The sequence below is a fragment of the Falco rusticolus genome, chromosome 14, assembly GCF_015220075.1.
Source record: "Falco rusticolus isolate bFalRus1 chromosome 14, bFalRus1.pri, whole genome shotgun sequence".
NCBI classification, from domain to species: domain Eukaryota; kingdom Metazoa; phylum Chordata; class Aves; order Falconiformes; family Falconidae; genus Falco; species Falco rusticolus.
Window position 1 is genome coordinate 20,609,648 of NC_051200.1, and position 25,694 is coordinate 20,635,341.

Consider the following 25,694-nt stretch of genomic DNA (forward strand, 5'->3'; position numbering starts at 1 on the left):
GAGAATAAGTCACGTAAATTCAATACCCATTCATCATCCAATTATGCAATGTTATTCTGAACACTATTTTAAAGTTGAGTTATTTCAGTACACCATTCTAAGGATTCTGTATTTTTAATTCTTTCTTTTTTTTTCTTTACACACGTAGCATAAAGAAATATTTATTTAACGGCATCCCTTTTGATTATACTTTTAAATATAGTTTCCTGCCACTTTGATCACTTTGTCACTTTGATCACTTTCTGGTTGACTTATTTAGCTGCTACAAGATTTCCAAGTACAGTAGTAAAATACAGTATTTCTTAATTACAACAGTGCAAAGCCAATTAACATGGAACAATCAATGCTGTACTACTATATTACATATCCAAATATTATTTTGTCTTTTTCTGAAGTCTGTTGGTTTGGATTAACATTATTGCTACTGGAAAATATTCCATTGGAAATGTCAGAGAAGTACAATACAGGTAATCACAAACTCAATCCCACCTTTAAGAGACCATTAAGACCAGCACAAATTTACAGAATTAAGGGGCTGTTAGTGGTAGAACATTTTCAAGTGACTAACCCCGATTAAATTCCAATAGTAAAAGAAGAGAAGCAGAGTAGTGTCAGGCTACAGGTTACCATCATTACCATAACTTTCTTATTATTTACATTCCCAGTATTTTTTTTTGCAAGAGTAAGCTTTTGCAGTGTTACCATCTTGACTTGGTCAGTAAGTAAGAGATCAAATTTTCTTTCAGACAGTATCAAATTACTCTTACTCTGGGCAAGATGTGACTGAAAATATCTTATCTGCAGCTCATCTACCTTGCAGGAAAACACAGGGGATAAGGCCATGTAACCAAAAAGATCACTACAGGTATAAATTGTTTATTCATTCAGTTATGGTTTAAATGGGTTTACCGTCTTCCAATATAGTATGACTTGCTTTTGTCATTTGCTAAATAGCAAGCTAAATGCTTCATTATCAGCTATCTTGTAATTGACTGTGCATATTTCCACAAAATCACTGAATTGCGTTTACCAAAAAACCCATAATTTTTTGTTGGTGCTGCATGCTGTATCAACCCACAAAGATATCATACATCAAAACAGAATTAAATAATCTGCTGTTTCTGGAAAGTACTGTTTACTGAGAGATTAAATGCTGATTAAAGTGAACTAATAATTTTCACATCCTATACTGCCACACATCCATAAATTAAAATACTTTCTTTTAAAAGCTGCTATGAATTTGACATGTAGATTAGCTCTGCTGCTCCTATGTTATGAGGCTTCACAAAAGTTCTCATTATTTTAATATGACTTAAGTAAGCAAGCAACCCATAGACTCCAACTGCATAGAGGAGGGACATGTATTATCAGAGAAGGACACCGCAATTCTTTTAACTTCAGCAAAGGTATTTCTGATTAATATCAGTAAGTTGGAGATGACAGGTTACAAGACAGCCTCGTCTCTCCAGACCGTCTGTCCTCCTTCTCCTCCTCCTCCTGTCTTATCTAGGAGCCTCAACAATCACAAAAACAAATGGCAGTTACACACTCCTATATTCCCGAAGCACTGAAACCACATCTAACAAATATTATCTACACTAATTAGGCACTTGTTTTACCGTTGAAAAACTATATGATTTCATTACTAATATACACTAATTACAAATATATAAAAATAAGTCCAGAAAACATCATCAATAATCTTGTCTTTTAGGTCATTTAATGCAGTCCTTATTTCACAGAGAAGATCACTATACCGTAACAGTGCTCTTTATTTAAAAATATTTTATTTGTCTAACATCCTTTAAAATTCTTTTGCAAATGTACAGGGTTTTTCTCAAGCAGCTAAAACCCCCAGATGTTTAAACTCCTGTTTTTACAAACTGTCTGGCTGATATCACAAACACTTAATCCATCAAAGAATACATGTTAAATGATAAAACTGTCCACACACTTTCTGGAGAAGACAAAACACTCTATAAACTTTTCCACTTTTTTCCTAGGGAAAGGAAGTGGGATTGCTCTTTGAGTGAATTTCACATTATTTTCACGAAGTTCAAAAAGCAAGCATCAGCACAAGTCTTCTGAGAAATTTACTGTTTTCAAGATTTCTAGGCACCGTGTGATTTGCCTGCCTGCACATCTGCACTATTCCTCCTTATCCCACAACCAATTCCAAGTTTTGAGGTACAGCCATCACACTGAGGCATTTTCAGAACTTGTACCCACTCACAGCCTACTCTCTTCACTTTATACTTTCAATCCATTTGCAAAGAATTCACATTTATTTTAAAGGTTACAAAAAATCTGGAGTCTGAATGTGTCTTTTTATCATAACTTCCTACGATTTGTATGTACCCAAATATGTATAGATGAACCAACATCCCGATAAGTATTTTCCTCTGGGTCAGTATTATGCAGGTTCCTGATACTGTAAGTCATAAAACTTTACTTTGTTTAAATATACAAAAGGGTAAAGAAACTATTGTTAAGGAGATAAACAGAGAACAAATTAAATTCAGACCTTTAGTAAAATGTTCTGAGAAAAGACAAGACAAAATTATTCAGGGCACTGTATAAAAACAAAAAAACCCAACCAAAATAACTTCTACTGAACAGTTGTTTCAGAAGTAACGAAGGCAGAAAGTGTACCAAGGAATAAACAAGAAAGAATAAACACAGTCCCAAAATCACCATGAAGCCGCCTGCAGAAATTAAAGGTAATTATTGTCAGGCATTTTTGAGCTCCCTAACCAGACACAGCTGCCATAAGGACAACAGCCAAAAAACAGTGATGTATCAGAAAGCTATGCTGTGCCATCTGCCACACCAAAGTCACTCTAATTCAGCATTAAAAGTTTAAGAGTAAAGCACGGTCCTAATGCAGAAAGCACTACAGCCTGAAGATCCCGAGCAGTCAGGCGTAAACCTGAACGAGATATAGCCAATACTACCTGTAAGTCCAGTATCAGCACAAAGCCTTTATACTCTCATTCACTTATTCCTCAGTCTATATAATTTCTTACTTGAATTGTGATAGCAGTAAAAGCTCCACAACCCGACTGTTATGAGGCACTTTAAAAACAGTGTACTAATTCTTTGGCATTTCTGAAAGCTAATAAAGTTGAGGCTAAAGCAAATGGTTTCAGCAGTAAGGGTGTGCTACTGATTGAAATGATGGGAAAAAAAGTCCAGCAAATCACCCATTGGCATAATCTTCAATTAAGGCTACTGCTGCAGCTAACGCTACTGAAGCTACTATTTAATTTAACTATTAATAAAACTCCTTTCTGTAATTGACTGAGCTCCAGTTAGCTGAGTAGTCAAGAGGGCTATTCTTCAACTGACTTATCAAAAGATCTACAAAGAACTGAAGAATCATTTCCATCCTCTCAGATGAATCATTATCAGCAGCAGAATCTCACTTGAGTACCTCACTTTGAAAAATGTACTTGAAAACTGCTGTAACGTATACATCTACCCCTCTACTTTCACCTAAACAAAAAGGAAAAAAAAAAAAAAAAAACCACTAGGAAAACCGACATGACTGGATTACATACTTCAAAGCTTCTGGTTTTTTTCTCTCCGTTCACACTTTAAATTTCTCTTCCTTCAGTTACCTTCTGCCAGCTGTGATCAATCACTAAACACCCAGGAAATACACGATGTATCGCTTATTATCAAACACGTACAAACTTTACAACGCTAATAACAAAAAAGGATGCATCTCATCACAGTAGCAAGGATCTGTTTTGAAAACTGCTAGCAACCATGTGGCCAGTGGAGCTAGTCCTGCTAACAGCAGCCCACAAGCCATCAGTTGCCTTGGTGGAAGGACAGCAGCTCCTTGCAGAGCTGCTCGGATCTTTAAGAGAGACACATCAGCGCTAATGCAGAATTCTCGGAGCCATGTTCTGGGTCAGCTCTCTATATATGAATCTTGATTACAATTGCATAACAGATTGTGATGGTGTATGCTTAGGTACACCTGCATCGTGCATATGGCAAAACAACCAACTGCCATTAGTAATCTTCAGTCCGTAATTTTAGTTTTGTCAGAACACTGCGTACTCTCCCTTTGACAAGTCTGCATAACTCTGCTGTGCCACACACAAATTTAGCCCTGAAATAACCCTTCAAGGACACACAAACTGGCACATTTTATGCTCAGGTTGCACTTAAGTAAAATTCTGCAACTGCATTCTAAGCCACAGTATAAACACACCTAAGCACCAGTTTTCAAATTGAGGTTTTTGATTCAAATTAGGACAACGCTCAGCTTACTCAACGTGGCATGCCACGTGGCTCTGGGGAAGGTCCGCTGCTTGTGGGGTGCTGGAGATGGACTAGATCTGAAGTACTGTGACGCCCGGCTGCTTCCGTGAGGGCTGGACCCACTGAGCATGTCCTTGGCTCCCAAAGCCAAGGTACCTGTCGTACTCGAGAGGGTGTGAAGACCAGAGAGGTTTCTCCATCCCTTGTCTGCATCCTCTTAAATTTGTGGTTAATTGTTTATTCAAATACCCCCTATGCACACAAAAAGACTTCTGAGGATTATTCCTCTGTGAAATCTCTGGAATTATTTTAACAACAATCCATTTTTACTGCATGGCCCAAAGATCACAACTCCAAGGTCATTCACAGCGTACCCTCTTCAGGGACAGTCTCCCATCGCGGGGCAGTGCTGAACCCACCCGCTCCCCTGAGCACCAGGTGCCAAGGGGACAGCATCTCTTGCGTCGTGTAAACATCACAACTTACTCATTGGCAAACGCCTTCTCAGAGACGTAAGAAATGAAAACTCAATTACATTCCCACGCTGAGGTACCTAGGGTGTCTTGCATGCAACTGAATCCCCCATGTTTAACTAATGTCCAGCCACTGAAAACTGGATTTTGATGGTGAATACAAGGACTCTGTGCATTTTAAGGTGACCCTAGGTATTTGCTAATCTTGTACACTAGCTAAGGTTCCCTAATTAGTTAGGCTGTGCCCCTCCTTCATATTAGTTTGAAAGCTTTTCTGTCAAAACTGTGAACAAGTAAATTAACTAAAGCAGAACTATGAGTAATCAAATCTTGAGGTTCGCAATTAATTAAATGAAACGGTGAGTCAGTGAACTGAAGAATGGTCTTATATTGAAACAAAACATTTAATTAAATTAACAGTCAACACATTGCAATTAATAATATTCAAAAGGAAATATGAAAATCAGTTTAGCCTTGCCATATTATTTCAGTCTAACAGTCAAGCATTGTGCACCGGCTTGTTTATTGTTTGCATTCAAAGCTGCTATGGGTCAAGTATGATGTGCTAAAACAGGAATAATGAAACATCTGGTAGTATGAAATGTTAATATGAGATACCATATTGCAAATAGCAAAAACAATTCTGAAACATCCAATAAATTAGGCCTTGGAAGACTGAAAAGGATATGCTTTCTTTCCCTTTTTCTTCAATAAGGAAATAAATAAAAAAGTAAACACATATAATGTACTTTACATTGTCAGAACTCCTGCAAGAATTTACTCATTATTTCGCACGTTCACATTAGAAGGTGGAGGCTTCTCTGTAGCTGAAATGTATCATCCTTGTTTAGTGATAAACAAGTAGGTAAAGCCCAGGTACTAACACAAAGGACAGTGAAATCAAATTATTGAATAAAAACATTGAAATAAGTTAAGTGTTAGGGCAGTTTGGAGACCAGTCCAAACACGTAAGACCTATTGCAGAATTTTTCCATTTTTGTAAACTGACTCAACCAGAAACTGCAGGGAAGAGTTTTAGCTCTTGTGCATGTTACATTTTCAGTGGCTGTTCAAAGGTATCCTGGCTACCATTTCAGATAGATCATAATAATCCATCAATGTGAAACATTTGAGAGACTGTAAGGAAAGAACTCAGTGAGTAATTGGCCACTGCAGGCAGAGGATGGGATTTCAGCGTAAGCGCCGTAGCGCTAAGCTTTATCATGGGCTAAGTTGTGTGAGTATTCACCCCAGGCCCTGGGAGGACACTTTGGAGCCCAGACTGAAATCCATGCAACATCCATTTGACAGTGCCAAGCTGAAATGTAGTCAATAGCCAAAAAATGTATTACAACAGTTGAGTTTCTTTCATCTGTTCTGATACTTGCAGCCAGTTGTTCTGATATTACAACCATATTTTAGAATTATGTTCTTCTCTCCCATTTTGCAAAAGGAAAGCACGTCAAACAGCAAAAAAGGATTTTTAGAACAAAAAAATTTCAAGTATTTATACAGTACTTATACTGCTATATTTTTCAAAGTGAAAAAGAAAGACTAATTCTCTAAACACATTCTGTTAATGAAAGTTCAGAGACTATGGAAGATCACCCTTTGCAAAACATTTCAGACAACAGTTAAAAATTTTGAGTGGCCCAAAATTTTTAAATACCGCCACTTTAAAACGTCAAGAAAACTATACTATGGCAAAAGAACCACACTGAGGGGGAAAAAAACCCCAACAAATCTAATGCATATTTGTCAGTTGTATGAAATTAATCTTTGACAGAGAAGCTCCAGTCAGCTCTCTTCTGCAATGAATTGTCACAGTCTTTATCTGAGAGACCTTATTCTTTGCTTTTGCAGTGTCCCTACAAGCTTCTTCCACTTCTGCAACAGCTAGATAGGGACAGACCTACAGACAGTTCTCTTCATCATACAACTTTCCTTCCTCCACAGGTCAATCGATTCTGTATCATCAACCAGGCAGTTGTGCTGGGGAAAAAAAACCCACTGTGTGATAATGTAATTTAAAGACTTCGACAAACACTCAAGGGATCAGAATTAGGGTTGCACAAATGTTTCTGAATTTCTTATGACTTGATTTTGCAATCCCCTAGTAATTTCTGCTTAACACTGTGTGCTAGCTCACATTTTAATTCTAACATATAATTTCATGCAAAAGTTCACATAAGCATAAACAAGGTAAAAACCTTCACACATCAAAACATTCCTGCCACTCCATGGAATAATTCACAGAAGTAACAGGTTCTCATCCTCTAATTTCACACTTATTTAGACAGTAGAAAAATGTCCTGATACTTAAATATCTATCTAGGGGTTCACTTTAAAATACGTGGAGAGTTTGCTCTCCAGATGCTTTCATGGCTGCCTCTTATTTAGGCTTCTCAACCCAGCTACAACCTCTGTGTTTTGTATAGCCTAATCTCATTGTCCCCGATATCCATCCGAAAGACACGAACACCTTCCAACGGGTCTCTGTACCTGAGATATTTCATATCCTTGATCCACATGAAGATACAATGACCAAAGACCTGTCAAATTTCTCATTTCAACCCAAGGGGCTCAGTTCAATGTATATAGAAATTTTAATCCTAAATTTGTGCTTAAATCTATGATAGCATGAACACTCATGTTCAAGCTGATGCATAGCAATACCCAGCTACATACATATTTTACAGATGACTTCATACCCAAAAAGGTAGCTTGTATCTCATGTCAAACAAAATTGTAGCTTACCTTATTGGAGGGAAACAGAAAAATCAGAACTACAAAGAACATTGCGAGGGTTACATTAATTTTTTGCCTTCATTCTTATAGCGTGTCTCATGAGACTTGATTAATTTTTTGACATTTTCTGCTCTTTTTTATAATTATGCCATAAGAATGATTTGTCAAGACTGTAATACATAATACTTTTAGTATGCTGCACTAGCGTGACCTTTGCTGCCTTCTACATATTTGATTGACTGACCACCCCATTTTTGATCTGCAGGTTTCAGAAGACAGAGGCATACATGAGACAGATGCATCAGCCACTGAATTATTGTTGAAAAGATTACAATCACTTTATACACATAATTTGTATGTTCTTCGGTGCATATCTGATGCGATTTTAGTCATGTCATTGAAAATTTTCAGCATAAATGAAAACTCTTACACTACGTGGAATACTTGAATAGTATTTTCATACATCAAAAGAGTGACAAATTCATGCATTAGGACTCAGATGTCAGTAAGGATAAGACAAGTTACAGTAATGCTCATAATCATCCAAATTCTAAAACTATCCGCTTACGCTTTCCCAATGCTGTCACAGACTAAAGATTACAATTCTTTGAGATAAGGACTGAAAAACTAAAAACTAAACCAGAAACATGTTAAATTACCTCCCTGAGAGAAATATATTTAATGAATTTCATTTATAGGAAAAAGATGTTTACTCCAAAGTCCTAAACATTCAGGAGTCACAGGGATGAATACAGTGGTGGTTATCATCAGCCCCAAAAGGCAATTAGCCCTTTGACTCTGGCCTCACAACCTGCAGGGCAGCAACGCTTCTGGAACTGCAGAAATTCTTTCAGGACCAAGAATGATACCGGCACGCAGTGGCACCCAGCCAGAGCTGTGCACGATCATCTGGCAATGCAGCCCAGGTCGGCAATCTCAGTTTTACTTGAGTTAAATTCAAAACAACCTGGACTGCCCACCAGCCTGGAAAGCTCCTACGCAGCCAGGGCCCTGGATGCACTAACGGGCTCAATGGCCACCTTCTCTTGGGCTTCAGACGTTTGGGCTCCTAAATTTACAGTATGAATACTTTTAAACAGAATAGCCCTCACATTCACCACGGACATTCTGTAACTTCTCTATCATCACGAAGCCTGTGATGGTGCATGTGCTGCCATCTGAAATCAGAATTAGTTGTTGTTATTTTTTTCTCCACGTTTATTCCTTTCCCATTAAATCAATTTATGTGGGTTTAAAGCACTTGTCCATAAACAGCAATGATGGAGAAATTGCTGAAGTTTTTGGAGGTGCTTTCAGTTAAGTACAAAAAGTCTGAAAGCTTATCTTGAGTTGGCACAAATCTCTCGAGTTTGTAAAATTAATTGGGCTGTAAGGTCTCTTGAGAATAAGGGTATCTTTGTGATTTCAAGCTACTTCCTACCTGTGACTGGAAAATATCATATAAATACAGTTTTTGTATCAGATGGCACAGCTCAGCTGCATCCCAATTGTCTCAAATTGCAATTTAAAAAATGGTATATTTTAAGGATTGTAAGTGAATACTGAGTTCCATAAATTCATCATGCTACTGTATTTCAGATGAAACTTCAATATGCTGTCAAGATCAGCACTGCTGTTAAGAGTGATTCCCCTACTAGCCACTGCTCACTTCAGCTGGACCAGCTCGAGCAATGCTCTGGGCATTTGAGGATCATGCTACACACAGATCCCTTACCTAACCTTTCCTAGAAGCTGAAGTGTTAGAGTGGAGAAATACTACTTCAATCTTTCCTGAGATGTTAAATAATAATTTCACATTATTAGTCACCAAGCTACAAACAGCAGCAGTGAGCTCCCTCTTTACTCAAGATGGCAACTGCACCACAGAAACTGCTTGCAAATGAAAAGCAGAAATACTGTGAACAAGAAACTGTTCTTCACTGTGGTTTGTGCTAGCTAGAAGGAGGGAAAACAATTCGTATTTGTTACACTCAAACTAGCTTAATTTGCAAGTGCAGATGAAATACTCAAGCAAGGATGCAATTCTGCCTTCCTCATAACCACTGCGATCCCCCAGTTATACAGCAATCCCTCTGCAATCAATCTAAAATCAGTGGGATCTTTTGCTAAGGTTAGATTCTTCCTACCAAAATTAGTGGGAATAGACCGCCAGCTGGGGTGGCAACTAGTGCTAGCTCAGATGGTAAAGTTTAAGTCAGGTTCCTCCAGATAACACAACTTTGTAGTATCATCCACTACACAGTTCTTCTTCCACACACGCAATTTTTCAAGACCTCTGCCAGAACAGAAACCAAATGCTATGATAACACAGCTACCACTGCTTTTAGTTACTTAAAGCTGAGAAATTTGTGGCCAGCTCATAAAACCCACAAAAATATTATGCTTATTTGAAGTACAATAATCCAGGCAATGGAACGAGGGAGCCCATGCACTCCTCTTCAAATGGCACGTAATTAATGCAACCTCAAAAGATGCAACTTTGAAAGCATCATCATTTAAGAACATAAATACATGGAATAGTCTTCTGAGACCTATAATCACTTCCCAATTCTGGCTGTTGAATGAAAGCAAAATCTTAGTGCTTTAAGATCATCTGAAATACCACAGCTTATTCACAGTGAAAAATATTTTTGGATGGTGGTAAAGTAGAAAAATTCCCCAGCAAGGAAGGAAAACAGTTCAGTGAAAATTCAGGAAATCGGTGACACAGGCTCCAAGCCAGCTTTAAGGTAAAGCCTACCACATTTATTATTGCTATCAATTTGACAAAAGACGTGGAGCATAGTGAAGAACAGGACTTAAATTTTCTTGGAATCATTGATTCTTGATATTCCCAAATGAATTTTCTATTAATTGTTCAACGCCAAATAAAGTAATGCATGGGGAGCAAGGACTAGACTCTAGATTTCTGCCTCCTCAAATGAAGACTCTACCTACTGTTACATTATGATCTTTCTCTATACACTTTTGACATAACAAAACCTGTTGTTTTTCCCCTACTTTTTTAAATTCAGGGAGTGGAAAAACACATCCATGCACACAGCTATAACTCGATGCTTCACAGTCATCAAGAATGTAGCTTTTGCTACAAAGTCCCTTTCACTAGAATGGATTATTTTAACTAGGATTTTGTGGCGAGTTAGCATCAGTGGTGTGTCATGGCATATACATTTCTTCTTTCTAAGAAGAAAATGAGATATTATAGATTAGTTTTTATTTCAGCAGGGTTTGGACAGCAATCCGAGTGGCCGTACTTGGGAAAGGACAAGCTTTCATGCAGATTTCCAGCAAATTTCTGTGAGGCAAGAACAACCACAGCAAATGCTGCCCAAACACTTCCTCAGGTCAAAGCTGAGCTGCTGTTTCGCGCACCTTCTGCAAACAGGTGATGGATATCTGAAGTTCTAACAATGCAAAAGAGAAATGAGGAGCCAGCCCATAGGCTGGAGAAACCAGATTTAACTTCTAGCTATGTTTGGACTACTGGTAAACACAAAGAGCTGTACTTTCCTCTGGGGCATAAATTAATGACTATTGATCACACAACCAGAGAGTGTACAGAACATGATTACAGAGGAGTATGTATTTTAACTACTTCTTCTTTTAAGCATTTTTTACTTCTGATTGTTCTGATCTCTCTGTTTTTCAGTAACTTTCATATAGTTTTGTTGAAGCTTATTCATGCACATTTAGTTACACAAATAACACAGGAGAGAAGTAATTTAGTCCCAATAGGTTAGTATCACCTTTGTTTATGAAGTTATGCCAGAATAGCTATTTCCATTTTATGCTATGCAAGGTAAAGAACATTTTTCAAAGCTGAGACAGAGACTGGAAGCTTATTTTCTTGTTCCAGGTGGTGAATAAAAGTAACACATAGAAGATGAACTACACCATTTTTAAAATCTTAAAAGGATGTGTCTCTACTCATTGGTCAAGCTGAATTAACTTGCAGCCTCCAAGCAAAATGCAGGCTCAAGACGGAGAGGAATAATTTAGTCACTGAATTGAAACACTCAGTAATCTAAAATTATGCAAATATCCTCTTTGCCCTTGCAAATCTTTACAGATAAACTCTACTGGTATTTACTCCTGAGTCTGCATCAGTATAACAGTTTCATTTTTTTCCAAAACTATGGCAACAAACATTTTTAGCTTAGGTTTTGTGCAACTATTTCAGTAGTCAAAGTACATTCAGTTCTTAAAACAGATTCTCATTTTTTTAAGTCAAATTAATTAAATTTACTTTAAAAATAAAAATACATTTAATATAAATTATGTCCAAAACGATTTGGAAATTTTTTAAGCCAATTCAGAAAAACATCACAAACATTGCAGGTATCTATTCATCTTGCTTTTCCAGAAGTCTACATTATATAGGTAACACCTTGCATGCACTCTCTTTAAAATTATTACACTTTGCAGTCCTCAGCCATTTCTCAATATTAATGTTGTACTCTTTGCAGCTCTCTTCTTAGATCTGAGAGGTTTAAGTGTACTTTAAGCCTTTTTCCCACATTGATAGGTTATTATATATTATTATAAACTTATCCAGGTAATATTCCAATGTGTTTCCGGTAAGGATTTAACTCTGGGTTTAGAAGTTTAATATGTGATACATCTGTCAATTTAATAGTTTATCAAACAGACACATTCTGTTTCTTCTACAGATATGGCTTTTAAATAAACCTTTTCTGTATTTATCTACTATATCCTGTAGCTGAGATTTGCCTAGCAGTGGCACTACATTGATAAGAGGAGGTTTAATAGGGTAGTTACTGTGGATTAATTAGTAATTGACTAGTTCACTATGTTAAACATAACTCTCTACTGTAATTTTATTCCTTTGTATAGTTTTAGGAACCGATACGTATTTAGGAAAGACCTCCTCACTTCACGTAAGCCGAGAACTGAGTGAGAGACAGACAGGCTGCCCTAATGTGCAGGAACTTACAGATGACCAAGAAGCATCTTTATCATTCTACTCAGGAAATAAAGGATGTAGTATCCACAATCCCATCTGTCCTTATTTCTTTCAAAAAGCCACTAAACTGCTCATACTTGAGAAGAAAATTAACCTTTTTACTGATTAATCACTAGGCAGCTTTGACTGGCGAAGAGAAAATTGTATTACAAATGAACAGCTACCTGTTATCAAATTACAAGGCATTTTCATCAAAGGACCAAAAAATGCAGCACACTGACCAGTTAACATGCTTCCACTGACCTGGGGGGATTTTTCCAGTTAACAGCTTGTGAAGAATGCTTCCTTTTGATTCTTGTCTCTGACACAAAAATGATTGTCCCATTTAAACGCTGTTCTATCACATACATCAGAGAATCCTATTTACTCACACACTGCTGGAACATTAAAACACAATAGTGTGATTGTCTCTGGAAGAAAATTTTAAAGATTGACTTTTTTTTCCTTCTTTTTTTAAGAAAAAAAAAGGGAGTAAGATCAAAAGCTAACTTTAATAGATGTTTGACTAAGGTCACACTCCTAGGAAATGGAACACTGAAGATGAAAGAGAACAAATAGATTTGGCTTTTGATCTCAGCCAAATGCATTTGGCATTGTTTAGCTTTTATAGAATACTTCAACTTTAAGCCGTATCATGACTAAAATGAATTGGTTGAAGTCCTGAGGTTTTAATCTTCAGTAAGACTTCAACATGTACCAACATTTGGAAAAACTTCTTTAAGTATTTGGCTAGATTTTTTTCCTACTGGAATGAAATCAGGTCAAACAACCATTGTTGATAGTTCTAGATATGGATAAACAATTTACAGAATATATTTTCCTAACCGTAGGCAAATTTAAGAGTTATTATCCACTAGTGCTGGTAAATCAGGACCACTAGTATTCCTAGCAAGAAATTTTCAGGGGAAGTGTAGAGCACTGAGAAAAGATATTGGAATTACTCAAATAAAACAAATGACTGTGTCCCTTATCAGATCTTTTTACCAAGTTATTTCACAGATCTAATCCTCCTAAAAAGTATTGTGGACATCCAAGTTTGTAAACTAAATAGCAGTAAGGGAAGAACGGACTACAATCCAAACTATTACTTTCAAACTCTGCAGTAATAATGGTGTTTGCTAACTGAAGGCAACTTGCTTAATTAAAGGAAAAGATCAGACAACATTCATTAAAGCAATATGTCTAAATTATTACTATTGTTAGAAAAAAATAATTATCATTAGCCATTAGAAGCACTCCAAAAACCTATCAAGCACTTCATGGCTACATAGTCAAAATTTAAAAAGAAGTTCCATCAGCCCAGCCAGCTCAGCTCCTCTGATAAAAAACAGTGAAGGCAGGAAAGATCCCAGCCCCAAGCTTCAAACTGCCTTTTTAGAGTTTTGATAGGAGTTAATGATTTATACCACAAAATATATTACAATAGAAAATACCCTATCTGTGTTATGCAAACATTTGGCCTTAGGAACTATACACAAATTATACACAAGGCAAGAACTTCCTGATCTTGCCTTCAAATTTTTATATTACTATATTATAACAATGACACAGAACTGATAAGGAGCTGAGAAATTCTGAAGATACATGGTCAGGTATTTATGACCATGAAAAGAGACATAGCTGACCACAAACCCTAAAAGTAACCTAGGGAAGGAAGAGGTGACTGCCCTTATGCTTCTCCAGTTATCACAACACCTTTCTCAAGGGCCACTTAAAACAAAACAAAAAGGTGAAAGAAGCCTCAGCCATTTGCTCTCCAACATCTAGCCACAGATTTAACCACACAAATCAATAACTCATTCATTCCTTTTTTATACTGTTTGTTTCCTAAAAAGGGAAAATATCACAGCCCCCTCCCCCCCCTTTTTAAAGGACATAGTTTATTACTCCTTTTTGTTATTATTTATTACTCTACACGCCATATTTCTGCTGCTGAGGCAATATGTACGATTTGCTGAACACACCTGGACACTGAAGATCTCTGCAGGCCAGAAAAACCAGTAAGCTCAGATCTGACTCTCCCAGGTACAGAACACCTGCACCCAGCAATATTTTAGCTAGGTCATTCTCAAAAATTACAAATAGGCACCTTCCTTTATGTACTAAATCTACCTTCAAGACACTGCCATACATCAAAAATAAACCCTTTCTTTTGTTTCTCAGCACCTGTTACTTATGTTTATTGCCACTGAAAGACTTACACCTTCAGTCAAACTGGAACCTTATCATTCATGTTCTACTCAACTTCCAATGCAAGTCAGCATTATCTACACTACTGCAAACCTGATGCTTTAAAATCCCCGCCTTAAAACAGGAACAGAAATTGCAAGAAAATTTTTCAAAATCTAAAAAAAAAGATTATTTTTAAACACAGAAAAACTGTTCAGAGAACTGTTAAAATTATTGTTTTCAAGGACAGAAAACATTGAACTTTGGAAGGATGGAAGCCATTGAAGCAAGCTGGATACTAGCTTAAGTGTAAACGTGCATTTTAGAGTGAGGTTGCGTACACATCCCTTGCCTCTCTTTCCAGGCAACAGAGAAGCAGGATGCAAAAGAACCAGACTATGAGAAATGAAAAATGTGGGGCAGTCACTGCTGGAGCCTCCTTGCCTGCTACATGAGGATAGCTGCTAAACACCTATATTCCACCAAAATGCAGAAGAGGGGAAAGGCAGAAACACAGCGATTTATTGCACCCACTGTCAGTTGATGCGAGTTTTAAGATAACCTCAAAGTTGACAGTAAATACGTATGTACCTGTATATATACACATACACTTGCACAAGGAGGGCTGATAAAAAAATAAAATATCTATATATAATAAAAGCATTATAGATATATATAAAAAGCAAATATATGTGCTTTTATTCTCAACAGATTCTGTTAATCAGCACCCAATGTGGAATCCATGCCCTGTTTCTCTTCTTAGTTATATTACTTCAGGCACTGACAACATTCTATTCTTCTTGAAGCTAGGATTATTTTCATTTCTCTACCCTTAAGACATTAAGCCTACAGAATTTCAATAAATAACTTCCTCTGTTTCAAGAGCCGGACACTTGCTATTCTGCAGCCCTTTTTTTTTCTTGAAGGATACAAAAACGTACAACGTTAATTATACAGCAGACATAGTCATCACCACAACAGGTCTTCGTCTCATCCTTTTCACTGCCCAGCAGCACAAATCTACATCTTGCATTTTACACGTTTCCCGGAGAAGGTGTAAGTTTATCTGCAGATTAAACTATGGAATTTGTTGCTACTAGAATTTCTGAAGGAAGAAGCTCAAAATCAGAAAGCACTTCTTTATATGGAATATATAGAAATTTGCTGAATGACAGAAAAAATTTTAAAATGAAACCAGTTAATAAAATACTATACAAATAATTCAGATGTATGGTAAACAAAGTTATCTCTTGGGTCTTCCAACTGTTCTGCTGGTGGGCTCAAGTTTTATAATAACATGCTGCTTAAACAATGAAATAAACTCTTCATTGTTATCTGTGTCTGGTTCTGTGCAAGAAAATGAATTCATTTTTTAAAAGAGGGTGAGTGTGCTTACAGATAAAAGATTAACTTCTAGCAAATAAAATAATAAGAATATAAAGCAAAAATTAAGCAAAAAAGTGCCTGATTAATTTGGTCCTTAGGAATATAAAAGGATCAGGCTTATCTGTTGGAACATATCATAAGACTGATTTATATTACGAACACTGAACTATTGAGATATATGCTTATATATCATATTTTATAAGAGGCATCATGGGATCACACCATCTGCTATGGAGACATCAATAACTTGCACCTTTTAAAAAATAACAGGCAGAGACCAAGAATTATCACTATGAGGTTTTCTTTTGTTTTCTTTTTAAATACAGACATTTTCTAAAGAAAAATAATGTCACAGAAAGGTGCATGAGACCTAAACCCAAGGCTTGCCTGCAGCGGCCGCTCCTCGCAGGCAGCACAGGAGTCCTCAGTGTGCTCACGCCACCGAGTCCTGCTGCCAGTGCAGAGACCCTGCAGTAACAGGCAAGGGCAGGCAGCAGCACTGTGCTGCTGTTTCATTTATGCTTGAGATAAAATGTTAAGTCTTCTTAAAAGAATAATTTCCATTAGCTAACATCATAGACAAAAATCTTGAATTGAAATAAAATATGTTAACTAGCTCCATGATTAAAACATCCCATAGAACCGTTTTCTCCTAAATAATGTAAAACCTAGTAGGACATATACTGCTGTATTTTGCTTTTTTATTGCTGGAAGAAATCCACAACACTGAAAAGAATCAGCCTCACATTACATGCATGTCTAGACATAGATTGAATTTGATTTTCAGGATGTTCCAGACTCGGCAGCACTCAAAACTGCGGAGATGAAATACAACTGCATCCGATGAATTTCACTGCTGTTCTCAGGTGCTTAGCAGTAACACCTCTATAAAACCACACTCTTAGTATCTGTGTTACGATGATGTATGTGGGACAAAAGCATGCAGAAACTTTCTGCCAATTCTTCAGACAGCGAATTTGACTGGAAGCCTTAGAGATCCCAAACCTCTGCAATCAGGACTGAGTCATGCCAGCATCAGTGAGGAAGAGCGCTCTTTTACCCAGCATCTGTGAAGGCCTTTAGGTCAAGCAAAGTGAGAAAAAGGAACCACAGGTGCCAAGTTCATATGTAACTTTTGTGGCCACAAGAAAAACATTCTAAGACTCTAAAAATAAAATCTGTAACCACTTTCACATACGTCCCTGTTATTATTTACTATAAACTAGATTTAAGGTACTCCATTGTGAATTCAAAGGGGCAACAAGGTCTGATAACTAAGCACAGGCTCCTAACTTAGAAAAAAATGGCCCTGAACAGTTTTAACCACAGGTAAAAGAGACGTATTCCTATGTACACAGTAACGAAATCATATTTTGTTCTGTTACACCTGTGACAGGTATAGGGATTTACTGAAGACAGCATTACTTTTGTCCAGAAGATTAAATATTTTTGTTCTTGAGCAAAAATATTTAGTCTCTAGTTGTAAGTACAGAAAAGAAACTCTCTCCAGGAAATGAGTTATTTTTCCCTTCCTGAAAGAGCTCATAATAGGATGAGCATAACATCACCAATAATGATGTGAAATTGAATTGTAAATCACTGTAGAAATAACAAATCTATTAGGAATAATTCCCACTAGAAATCTTGGAAAGTGGACAACCTACTGTCTGTTCTTATTTTATCTAGTCAAAACAGAAAAATGAGAGGGAGATCTGTACAACTAGATTTCAACTGGCTTTACTCACAACATTCACAGATGACTTTGTTGTCTTCCGTTCTTGTCTTTCCTATTTGGCCAAACTGAACAGAAGGCAAAGATGTCTACTGTCCCCTGACACATTAGTATTCATTATGGTGAAAAGTAAATGAGAACTATTTCATCTTCAGAGCGCTATCCTAAGACATTAACATGTAATAACAATATTAAAGTCACATTACAGGTCTTTAATCTGTGGTAGTAATAATGCTGTCTAGTTTAATAAAAATAAACATTAAAATAAATATTTTTGCTCTTCACTTTTAGGAGTTAGCAAACAATATTACTACCAAGTCGAAGAGATTTCAGGACAGTTAGAACTAAATTTTAAGTGCAGTACTGTTGCAGTTACAGCAACTTGCTTCCTTTTCCTTGCTAACCCAAACTCTCCTACAGAGAAATGAAAGCTATTTTATCAGGATTTCTCATGTTAATACTCTGAAAAAAGAAAGAAACACGCAAGAGAAGTTGTCACGTATCTTGAAATCAGTATCTAAGTAAATAATCAACATGAAAGAGAGCTCAGAAATTCTGCACATCTCCTGCAGATGCTGGCTACAGCACAGCCAGTACATTGCTCGCTCCTGAGATACTCCATACCAAATTTTTACTGGCATCCTATGGGAGGGACCAACAATAAGAGAGACCTTTTCCTGCAATTCAGCAAACTGTAATATGGTAACTTAACTTGGAAAGTAATCTTCGAAAAGCAGGAATCTTTCGTATTGCAAGATTGCTGGCTAAAAGTCTGGCACTGATTATTTATTACCAAATCATCTGGCACAATTAGGGGTACTCTGGATACACTGACATGTTTCATGATGCAATTTATTGGTGAGTATATTTAAAAGTTAGTAAATAATGTTTATGGCTGTAAGAGCTGCCCTTTTAATTTGCTAAGGAGTTTGAAAATGTATCATACTAAGTTCTTGCTAGTTTACATTTCCAAAATTCAGTGTCAGCTCCAAAAATTTGGGAGTTCTAACAGTCAAACATGAACACATTCATTTGCAGTTCTGCAGGCATAGTACTAGCCAATGAGATATTAATTAAGCTGTTTACCAAAAGCAGGAAAGAAAATAAGCATATTTTTGCTGTTGGCTTCACAGAAAGTGCAATCAGCATTTTCAGATTGCAAGGTAGTCTCTCTTTGTACTTGTTTTTGGCTGACTGTTGACATTCCCTCGCCGATAACGTGTTACTGCTTGCTCTTTTGGGTTTTTTTCCAGAAATTGATAGATTGAAACAATTGAAAGGTTTCTAAATAATATTCCACCACTCCCTTAGCAGCACATGAAACACCTGGGAAATGGAATACCCCTAATTGTATTTTCTAAACTCTATGGCTCCTATTTACCCCTTTTTTCCCCAGCTGCTCTCACAGTATGCAGTTCTTAGACACAGTGGCAGATGACAAGCTAGATAATATCAATTACAAGTGATGGCAGATGAGGTGAGCTGGTACAAGGAACAATGTCTTTCATTTGAAATTTCTGCTCTTTATCTTTCTTGGAGACATCATTCCTGTTGGCCTGGACTTGTGCATTTGATGAATGGGTCAGCAGCTACAATCTGTATGAGCAAATAAGTAAGATGCACATCTCATCCCTCAAACCATAATGAAAATCTTTACAAGATTGGATTCATGCATTGAGATGACCTAAGAATATGTTCCTGTTTTTTTACATATTACAATTTAGTTATCAAATGACAGCATGAAGACGAACCAGCACCAACCATTCCTGAAAGCTGGGAAAATAACTCATACATGGGTGGTGCTACTTAAAGAAGATATTTGATCTTAAATTAATAAAAAAATAGATAAAATGGCAGTAAGAAAAACTTTTCTCATCATACACGTTCCGATTGCCTTTTTGAAGAATCACAACTGCTGACAAAAATGCTAAAAATGGAGTTTCATGGGCAGAAAAACTATCTAAATTGGCCAAAGTTATTGAGTTCTATTTTTCCCCCTTAATTAGCATGTAATGGGACCAGAGAACTAACCTACAAGAAATATCTGTAAACATTTGAGAGTAAAGGCCAGTATTATTTACACTCAATTACCTGCACACATACCCACACCTCTGTGTTATCAAAACTGAGCGTATTTACTGTAGGTGGGATCTTTTCTCTCTAAATTTCACTCCTGCAAACTTACTATTAATTATAAATTGTAGTTATAGTCACTTGTACACTCTCTACATTGAAAAAAAAAAAAAACCCAACCATGAAGCCACACAAAATTTGAGCAAAACCTGTTTAAAAACCTGTGGATAAAGAAGTTTTTGCAACTGAAAAACATATTTTTGTCAGAGGCAAAAAACCCTGGGTAACAAGCAAGGCTGGCCAAGACACAGTGAGTGTGTTCCTGTGATGGCTGCCTCTGCACGTACACAGAGGAGCTGAAGATCTAGACAGCAGCGCAACACTGGGCTACACCATCATCTCCCACCCCTCTCCTGTTGGAGCTGTCCTTGGAGTAATGAATGAAATACCCTCTGGGTCAGGAGAGACTGACATCCCATGGATGTATCCTCCTCTTCATGCAAACCTGTCCCAAAGCAAAAGGACAGTCATGAAGCCAAACCTTCCAAACGCTGGTCTGCACACTCAAATGTTAGTTACCCTGAAAGATGCAGAGCTCCCCTTCACATCTTGGGAAAAAGGATCAAGGTGGGTCTTAAAAACACTTCTTGTTAAAGCCATCACAGAAGTTCCCCCAAAAATAGTTTCTGTTCTCACAAAAAAAGAATTTCATAAATTCTTGGTCAGTTTTTCATAGACATTTACTACCTCTAGATGCTGCTAGTTGATGATCTAGTGACGTGAACTAAAAATTATTCATTAAAACCATTAAATTTCTTTGCTCAACCCATGCTGAGTTTGCTCAAGCTTGTGTTTCCTCAGCAAGGCCATTCACTGATATAAATGATATTTAGCAGGTAGAGATTCATTCCTTCATTCTCCCTCTTTCACGATGGAAAAAGATTGAATTTTCTTTCAATTATTAAAAGCCAAGAATAATGATACCCTAAAGAAGGTGAAAAAGTACAACAAAAATATATATCAGCTGTTACAGTCTGGACAATGAAATACAAAAATATGATGAAGAATAGCCACAATCAGCACATAATTTATTGATTGCCCTTTCTCAAATGAAGGGCCATCAGCTAGTTTAAAAGTAAAATTACGTACTAAAATAACAGCAGAGAGAGATAAAAATTATGAGGGTCATGCAAGGGGAAAAAGATGTATTTTCAGCAAAGATTTTTAAATGAGATGGAGAGTCAATGAGGCAGAGAAATACAGGAAAGCCCTTCCGTGCCAGAAAGAATTGCAGAAAAGCAGGTTCTTTTAGCATTAGTTGTGAAATGTTGAGTGACAGCATGGGAAAGAGAACTAAAAAAGCAAAGTAGACACTCCTGAAATAAACTGCCGTAATCCTGCTTTTTAGAATGTATATTAATTACATTAGCATAATGGAAGTGGTCTGAAAGGCCAGACAAACTGGGTAGAAGAAAATAAATTACTTGCTAAAAATGTGCTAACAAGTTATATGACTGCAAACATGAGTTTAAATAGTGTATAAATCACGAATTGCATTACCTAGCTCTCTCCTGGAAATACAGCTTTGAAATCTTCCTTCCCACAGCCAGTCCCTGCCCCCACTGCCTGTCGCCGTACCCCACAGCCACTTTCGTTACCGACATCACTAACAGGATTTCTCTTCCTGTATCACGGCCCAACACCTTCCCGGTCACTAGGTACATCTGCTACCGACTCGCTGAATTCAGGGTTGAGTGAGGGAAAAAGGCAACAGATGAAAGAAAAACGGCAGGCACTTGACCGTGGAGATCAAGCTCAGTGAATTTGCTGCAATAGGCAGAAAGTTTAACACAAACTGGAAAAAAAAGCTCAATTTTTAACAGTACAAATATATAAACACTGGGACAATGTACCAGGGCATGGGATGAATTCTCCATATCTTCAGTCTCTGAGCTGGGACTGGATGTGCCGCTCAAATACTGATCGTGTTTCGTTAGAAGCGCAGGCTTAACACAGGAGTATTTGGTGAAATTTCATAGCCCAGATTACACAAGAGGCCTACACAGATCGGCAGTACCGTCCTCTAACACATCTCTGTTTACTCATGCATGCAATCCAAGAGCAATCCAGGTCCACAGGCTGGCACTTGCCCTGCAAATTTACACTACTGAGTGTAAAATTTCTTGTAGAAGAGTCAGAATCATTGCAAACTGTGAACTCTCGGGAATATGGCACAACTTTATTTTTGTGTACCGTGGGTGTAAACAGATCATTTGCACTCAAGAATTATGTACACAGCTATTTCAAATTTTAAATATTGTCGTGGAATTTAAATATTTTAAGGACAAATCTTTCTAATGGTCTACTGGGTTTAGTTGAACATGCCCTCTCCAAATGTATCTGTTCTTCAGAAATGTACATTTATAACAGGCAAGAGGTGTTGGTTAAAACCTGCGTCCCTGATGGCTGGGCTCTTTCCACATTTATCCATGACAATTGACAAGTTAAACCATGCCTCAGGTAGCAATCTAGTTATGTCCTTTTGGTTATTTTAATACACCTTAAGACTGACTACGATACTGCTGGTGCATCAGCAAGCGAAGCCAGTTGATGTCTGTACCCTGTAGGCAGGCATGTTCTTTGTCTCTGCTCCACGCGCTAGGTGTCTGTGCAGAGGATGGGACGCACACTCACGGGGCGCTGAGCTGAGGTCTGCAGCGCAGTGACGGGGGCCAGCACTGCAGGCACCCACCTGCACAGCCAGAAGGTGGTTCTGGGAGAGCTCAGGGCCCCTGCCCCCCTGCCCAGCACACAACCTGCTCCTGCCCTGCCCGCCCCTGGGGATGTGCCCGTGAGCGTCCCCCATGCCCCACAGCCTGCACAAGCCACAGGTCCCTCTGACTCAGCAGTTGCTGCCTCTTGGTGTCCTGCCAAAGCATGTTAGGATGATGCAGAACAGGATTTCTGTTCTTCAAACACAGCATAATTTTACTAAGACTGTCACCTCACAGGTGGCAGGGGGGACTCCCCCTGCCTGCACTGACTTGCCTGACTCAGCAGTCAATGGAATAGTTCCCGTTACCAGAGGATTATGAAGCACCACAGGTTGTTTTGGTGTCAGTTTATTTTAATCTATAAATTACAGCATTTCTGAGGTGGACATGCAGCTCTTCTGGCCATTTCCACACAACAGGTGAACCACAGCTTGGGAGGAGTCTCTGCAGTCGACTCTCCAACCATAAGGCAATACCCTGAGTCTCTCCTCCAAGTCCCAGCCCTTCACAATCATACCCTACACCGCCTAGTTCAAATTTTAATACGAAGTATTACGTCTATCAGAGTACCATACTCTTGCAGAATGTTCTACTAATTTATATATAAACTTTCATAACTATAACCTTGCAGGTATGTTTGAAGAATAGGCAATGAGAATACCAAACTGTCCTTTTTTCAGATGTTTCTTGCATGTTTTTCTCCTGAATTGTCAAATGTAATTACACAAAAAATACAAATTACTCAACTGTGAAATCATATTTAAATCTAAGACTTTACCTAGCTATTACAAAATCTCAGCCCAAGCTGCCTTGCAAAGCAGTTCCCCAACCTGCATAATTTAGGGCTGATCTTAACTCAGCTCAAGCTGCTGTCCTAGACCTGCTCTAAGTCTGCCCCGGCTCTGCTACATCACTGATAGCATGGACGCAATGACTGTGATGGAAGCACAGAAGACTGCATTAGCAAGGATGAGCAGCTGATGAGGTGTGCTAATTCATTTCTAGGTCTATCTAGTTTGAGCATCCAAAATGATTGGGCTTCAATCTCTGACCTACAGAATTTTAAGCATCACTTCACTCATATTGGAGATTTTGTACATAGGCAAAACACAGATTATGGATGACTTCTGTGCCAGCAGGGAAGAAGTTCCTTTACAGGCAGGATTATTTATTTTGCTGAAGATAACAAGAAAAATATAAAAACCCTTCCAAACTCAGAACTGTAAAATTAAGTTTAAACTTGATAGACTTGATTGTTGCAAAGTACATAAATAAATGAAGTGGGAGTGGGTAGCACAGTTTAAGTGTAGCAACAGTCAGACAGTAACAGTACCTCCTAAGAGTTCTTATCATTGCTATCAGAAATAAAACCCCATCATTTCATGTGTCCAAGTCCACTCTCCTGTGTTTCTTTCAGTTAGTAGCTCTTACCTTGTATTATTTGATGGAAAAAACCTGAAAGAGAAACCTTAAAACAATAAATTGCTTTTAGATTAAGGAGAAACACTAGCGCATTAAGAAACACCACAGAACGGCTGAAGTTGGAAAGGATCTCTGAAGATCATGTAAGTCCTACATGCCCCCCTCCAATCTGAAAAAGGGTCACCTGGAGCAGATTGCCCAGGACAGCATCCAGACAGATTTTGAGTATCTGCAAGGATGGCAGCTTCACTCCACTGGGTGTTTGTGTTCACCCATCCTCACAGATTTTAAAAAAATAATAATAATTTTAAAAAAAGCCTCAACGAAGGAGAGCAAGCTACTTGCCAATAAAGTGCGTACAGCACAGTGGTACTTCCCAGCTCCCCTTGGGAAAATATTTCTTCCCAAAAGCTGATTACTCAGTCAAACTAAAAATCAGTATTGAAAGTAGGCAAAACTTCCACCTGAAAATAACCTCAGTATTTTAAATAAGAAAGAACCACATTTATGTAGACAAAAAGTGTTATTGCCTTAGCTAACCAGCACCAGCAGAAAAGTAACATTATGCAGACTATCCTACCAGATCTCCAGACACACTAAAAGCATTAATTTGGTCCTAAATATGTCTGTCTCTGCAGTAATGCAAGAAAATTCAAAATTCTTGAAGAACATGTGGGAAAGAACACCAAATCTGTAACTGAACTATCACCATAGTCACCATTTGCATCTTTGTCACCAGCTCTGACACCTTTATAACACAAGCACACAATCCTAGAACCTGTGCTTCATATTTTCAAAGTTAGCCTTTGAAGTTAATTCTTTCTCTGCTTAGAATAATTAAAAAACCCCCACAATTATAACATGAGATGTATTTTTAGCAATTGCTATCCAATGGAGCATGTCCCAGCAAGCATTTTTTTCTGAGAAATCCATCACAGCCCCAGAAGGAAGTTACTCAAGTACATCGATATTGTAAACCAATGCTTTAGATGACAGCAGAAAATCAAAACCACTCACCCCTTGTTAATAACCAATGGGTTAAAATAAGGCCATACATTTTTTATTTCAAGTATCAGCATTTATATGATAAAATAGGTCATTAATTTCATGCACTTAAGTTAAATAGTGATTATAGTGTACTAACTTATCCTTATCATGACATCTCTAAATCAGTGACAATGGAAAAGTGCTAAGAAAACATCATGCAAGCCAACCAGGGTATCTACCCGATATGCAGAAAACAAACTAAAAAATCTGGCAATGCTTGTAAGTTAAGAGTTCCCTAGTGATAGACTGTCATGATTACTCAAGAGCAAACCAAAACAATTATCAGAAAATATCATGCTGGAATCAAACAAGAAAACTTATAACAAAACATATTTCCTGTATATTTGCATACATGTTTGTGTATGTGTGTATGCCCATATATATAAAAAATGTATAAAATCTCACCCTTGGTTTTAACCTTATGAAAAGAGAAAAGGAAGGAAAACAGACTCCAATATAGCCAAGGTCAAGAGAACCACACTGAATTTATGATCCCAGTATGGTATTTCAGGTCAAGAGCTCCAAACTTTGTATATAATTTTTGTGACAGAGAAAATAATAAAAATGCATCCACACTGGCTGACTCAGAA

At 37.6% G+C, this 25,694-nt stretch overlaps 1 protein-coding gene across 4 annotated transcripts in view; it reads right to left on the minus strand.

Annotated features, from left to right (window-relative positions):
* Positions 1-25,694, minus strand: part of DACH2 (dachshund family transcription factor 2) — a 310,852-nt gene that overhangs the window by 101,685 nt on the left and 183,473 nt on the right. The gene's annotated exons all lie outside the window — the stretch shown is intronic.